Source organism: Suricata suricatta, chromosome 4 (genome assembly GCF_006229205.1).
Source record: "Suricata suricatta isolate VVHF042 chromosome 4, meerkat_22Aug2017_6uvM2_HiC, whole genome shotgun sequence".
NCBI classification, from domain to species: domain Eukaryota; kingdom Metazoa; phylum Chordata; class Mammalia; order Carnivora; family Herpestidae; genus Suricata; species Suricata suricatta.
In genome coordinates, this window is record NC_043703.1 from 77120532 (window position 1) to 77126146 (window position 5615).

Genomic DNA, 5615 nt, shown 5'->3' on the forward strand with positions numbered 1-5615 from the left:
TGGATAGTTTTTTGAGGAACCTCCACACTGTTTTCCAGAGCGGCTGTATCAATTTACATTGCCACCAACAGTGTAGGAGGGTGCCCATCTCTCCACACCCTCGCCAGCATCTATAGTCTCTTGCTTTGTTCATTTTAGCCACTCTGACTGGCGTGAGGTGGTATCTCAGTGTGGTTTTGATTTGTGTTTCCCTGATGATGAGTGATGTTGAGCATTGTTTCATGTGCCTCTAGGCCATCTGGATGTCCTCTTTGGAGAGGTGTCTGTTTATGTCTTCTGCACATTTCTTCACTGGGTTATTTGTTTTGTGGGTGTGAAGTTTGGTGAGTTCCTTGTAGATTTTAGATACTAGCCCTTTATCTGATATGTCATTTGCAACTATCTTTTCCCATTCTGTCGGTTGCCTATTAGTTTTCTTGATTGTTTCCTTTGCACTGCAGAAGCTTTTTATCTTGATGAAGTCCCAAGATTTCAGTTTTGCTTTCATTTCCCTTGCCTTTGAGAATGTGTCAAGTAGGAAATTGCTACGGTTGAGGTCAAGGAGGTTTTTTCCTACTTTCTCCTTGAGGGTTGTGATGGTTTCTTGTCTCACATTCAGGTCCTTCAGCCATTTTAGGTTAATTTTTGTGTATGGTGTAAGAAAGTGGTCTAGTTTCATTCTTCTGTATGTTGCTGTCCAGTTCTCCCAGCACCACTTGCTAAAGAGGCAGTCTTTTTTTCCATCTGATACTCTTTCCTGCTTTGTCAAAAATTAATTGGCCGTACATTTGTGGGCCCAGTTCTGGGTTCTCTATTCTATTCCACTGGTCTATGTGGTTTTTTTTTTTTTGTACCAATACCATACTGGCAAGACAGTATTATTAACTGTAGTCTGCAGGCTATAAGTTATTTTATCCATATGACTTATTTATTTTAAAACTGGAGATTTGTACCTTTTGACACAATTTTTATCTGCTGCTGAGCCCCCACCTCTGGGAACTACCAATCTGTTCTGTAAAAATATGGAACACTTAATGAATTTATGTGTCCTCCTTGGTTGACAGCAGAGAGATGGATGTGGGTTCAAACTCATGATCTGTGAGATCATGACCTGAGCAAAAGTCAGATGCTCAACGGACTGAATCACCCAGGCGCCCCTATCGTTTGAATGTTTGAACATTATGTTCCTAAAATAAACCCCACTCTGTTAAGACTTGATGTTTTAACAGTTGGTGTATTATTTAACCTTTAAATGCTTGGGAGAATTTGCCCTTAAAGACATCTGAACATGCAGCTTTCTTTAGGGAAGATTTTAAACTCCAAATTAAACATCTTTGATTGATAGAGGCCTTTCAGGCTGTTTATTGAGTGAGGCTCAGTTGTTGGTTTCCCTCAAGGCTTCAGGAAATTTGTGCATTTCATAAATATATGAAATGTCTTATTTATTGACATGAACTGTTCATAAATTTCTCTTATCACCCTTGTATTTTCTATAGGATCTATAATGATGTTCTTGCTTTCATTCCTGATACTGGCAATTTGTGTATCTTCTTGCTCTTTCTGTCCAATCTGGCTAAGAACTGATCAATTTTATGAATATTTTTAAAGAATCTGCTTTGGGATTTGTTAGTTTTCTCTATGACTAATTTCCTTTGTTGTTATTCAGTTTTCTAATTCATATATTTCTGGACTTTTCCTCCTTTTGTAATGTTTATTTATTTTTGAGAGAGGGAGAGAGACAGAGCATGAGCAGGGGAGGGTCAGAGAGAGAGGGAGACACAGAACTGGAAGCAGGCTCCAGGCTCTGAGCTGTCAGCACAGAGCCCAATGCCAGGCTCGAACTCATGAACTGTGAGATCATGACCTGAGCCAAAGTCAGAGGCTTGACCAACTGAGCCACCCAGGTGTCCCTGGCCTTTTCCTTCTGATAACTTTGAGATTAATTTGCTTTTCTTTTTCTAGTTTCTTAGGATGGAAGTTTTCATAGATTTGAATTCTTCTTTTCTAACATTGACATTTAATGGTGTATGAAAAACTGTACAGTGTATCTCATAATTTAATTTTTATTTACTTTAAAATTTACCTATAATTCTGAGTTTTCTCAAATGAATAGAGTATGCTAGAGATTCAGAACAGTTTTATCTCCCTTTTCCCTCAATTCTCTCTTGCTGCTCCTTTGTATTCAACCCCTCACCACCCCCCAACCCCTGGCAGCCACTGATCTATTCTCTATCCCAATCATTTTCCCATTTCCAGAATTTCAAATAAACAGAATTACACAGTATATAGTCTTTTGGGTCTGGCTTCTGTCATTTTGCATACTGTATTTGGATTTATCCACATTGTGGACAGTAATAGTCATTCCTTTTTATTGCTGAGTTTGTTCCTTTTATTGTCCATTGTGTGGATGTATTACAGATTGCTCTTTCCATTTGCCAGTTGAAGGGTTACTTACAGTTGTGTCATTTGCAGTTATTTACACAAGTTTGCCTATAGGTTTTCATGTGAACTAAGTATTCATTTCATTTGGGAATACCTCAGAATAGGAATTCTGGCACTTTGTGGACACTGGCAGAAATTCTACCTGGGAATTTATAGATGCTGTACATATTTTTAAGTTTATAAGATATTACTGAACTTTTTCAAAATGTGTTGTACCATTTTGCACACCCACTGGCAAATATATGAGAGTTTCAGTTGCTCCATTTCTTCACCATCACCTGAAATTGTCAGTTTTCTTTTTTCTTTTTTTAATTTTAGCCATTCTGGTAAGTATGTTGGTTCCTCACTATGGTTTTGATTAGCACTTCCCTAATGACTAGTGATATTTGCATTTCTCCATGTGCTTATTTGCCAGCCATACATCTTCTTTCGTGAAATGTCTTTTTTGAACTTTTGGCCATTAAAAAATTGTGATAAAGTATATGCAACATAAAACTTGTCACTTTAACCATTTTTGAAAATGTTTATTTATTTTTGAGAGAGAAAGAGACACAGAGTGCGAATAAGAAAGAGGTAAAAAATCTGAAGCAGCTTTAGGCTCTGAGCTGTCAGCCCAGAGCCCGATGTGGGGCTTGAACCCATGAACCGGGGTATCATAGCCTGAGCTGAAGTCCTGACTGAGCCACCCAGAAGCCCCTTACTTTAACCATTTTTAAAGTGTACATTCAAGGACACCTGGGTGGTTCAGTTGGTTGGTTGATAGCACAGAGCCTGATGTGGAGCTCGAACTCAAGAACAGTGAAATCATGACCTGAGCTGAGGTCAGACTTCACGTACTGAGCCACCCAGGCACCCCTCTTTCTTGCTGTTTTTTGTTTTTTGTGTTTTCTTAGTACTCATCCTGATTGGGTTTGAGGTGGTATATCATTGTGGTTTTGTGACTATTGATATCAAACATCTTTTCATGTGCTTCTTGGCCATTTGTATATCTTCTTTAGAGAAATGTCTATTCCTAAGTCTTTTTTCCTGTTTTTGAATTGGTTTGAGTTTTGCCTATTTTTAAACTTTAAAAAAATGATTATTGACTTTGAGAACCCTTTATGAGTTCTGTAACAGATACCTAATTTGAAAATATTCCCCCCACCCTCCAGTTTGTGGCTTGTCTTTTCATTCTTTGGATACTGTTTGGAAAAAGCAGAAGCTCTTAATTTTGATGTAGTCTAATTTATCAACTTTTTCTTTTGTCTCTTACACTTTTTGTGGCATGTCCAAGAAATCTCTGTCTAACTCAAGGCCACAAAGTTCTCTCCTATTCTCTTTTAGATGTTTTGTAGTTTTAGGTTTTCCATGTAAGGCTGCAACATATCTGGAGTTGTTTGTTGTAAGAGGCTATTGTCACATGACCCATGAATAGCCACTTGTTCTGGCTCCTTTTGTTGAAAAGACAATCCTCTGCCAAAGAATTGCCTTTGTGCCTTTGTTGAAAGTCAGCAGACTGTGTACATTTATGGACTCTGGGATCACAAACCAAGACTCCCTCTTGTCTAATGTCTTAGGCCATTTCCCCCTGGATTTTGGCAGCAGTGGTGCATGGGTGGGGGTTTCCCTCTGTTTGTTTAAGGCAGAAGCTGAAGTCTGGTTTCTGTTACTCCATCTCAGCCAGAAGTAGAAGCCCTCTGTACCATAATCTTGAAAAGTGTTTCTTATTGATATTCATCATGTTTTAATATCCATTTTAATGTTATATTAAGATTATATTTCCATATTTAAAAACTCTATTTCTATGCTGAAATAATAATTTTGTCCTTGTGTCCACTTGTATATATTTTTTATATTAAAAAAATTTTTTTATGTTTATGGGGCGCCTGGGTGGCTGAGTTGGTTAAGTGTCCGACTTCAGCTCAGGTCATGATCTCTAGGTTCGTGGGTTCAAGCCCCGCGTCAGGCTCTGTGCTGACAGTTCAGAGCCTGGAGCCTGTCTTCCAATTCTATGTCTCTCTCTCTGCCCCTCCCCTGCTCACACTGTCTTTGTCTTTCTTTCTTTCTAAAAATAATCAATAAACATTAAAAAAATTAAAAAAAATTTATGTTTATTTCTGTGATAGAGAGAGAGACACAGAGAGAGAGAGAGAGAGGCAGACAGAGAGACAGACATAGAATCCAAACCAGGCTCCAGGCTCTGAGTTGTTAGCACAGAGCCCAACTCAGGGCTCAAAACCACAGTGAGATCATGACTTGAGTCAAAACCAAGAAAGAGTCAGACTCTTGACCAACCAAGCCACCCAAGCACCTCTTCACTTGTATTTCTATATAACATGTATCTAGACTGGAAGTTGCTAAGCCAAAGTACATACTTTTCACATTTTGATGTGTCAAGAACCATGAAGGGTCTGAGATTTTCATCTTATTGCAAACTAACAAGTTAGCTTGCCAATTTTGTGGAAGCTGACAGAAGACACGAGACTCTCGGATTAGAGACAGAAGACCTTATACCCATAGCAAAAGCAATAACCAGAGTGTTATCATATTTGTACCAGTTCTTGGAGCCCCAATTCAGACAGGGTTACATGGAGGGCCAGATGATGCCAGCATTTACAAGGGGCCAAGGGACCAGCACTTTTTTTTAAGCACAGAGTCAACACTGCAGTAAGCAGCAAACAAGCCAGTCCCCTTCCATCCCAGAAGTGAGCAGCTCCAGGGTACTCACTCTGCAGGAGCCTGTGCGCAGAGTGACAGAAACTGCTTAGCTCAGGAGATAGGTACATCTTGCAGTCTATTATACTCAGCAAGAAAGTGCAGGACCACTCATGGCTCATGGCTGACGGCTCTCCCAACAGCATTTCTATCCAGAATGGCTGTGCCCATATAAGCCTGCCTTCAACTGTGTATTAAAGAGTTGTATGTCTGAAATTAACCAATATGGATATTTTATCAATCTTGGTAACTTCAGACAACTACTGGGTAAAGATGAGTTACCTTTTGTGTGTTACTTTTCATTTACCTCCTCCTTTTTAAAAATTTTTTTATGGTTTTTATTTATTTTTGAAAGAGAGAGACAGTGTGAGCAGGGAAGGGTGAGAGGGGAGAGAGGGGAGAGAGGGGAGAGAGGGAAGAGAGGGAGAGAGGGAGAGAGGGAGAGAGGGAGAGAGGGAGACGCAGAATCCAAGCAGGCTCCAGGCTCTGAGCTGTCAGCA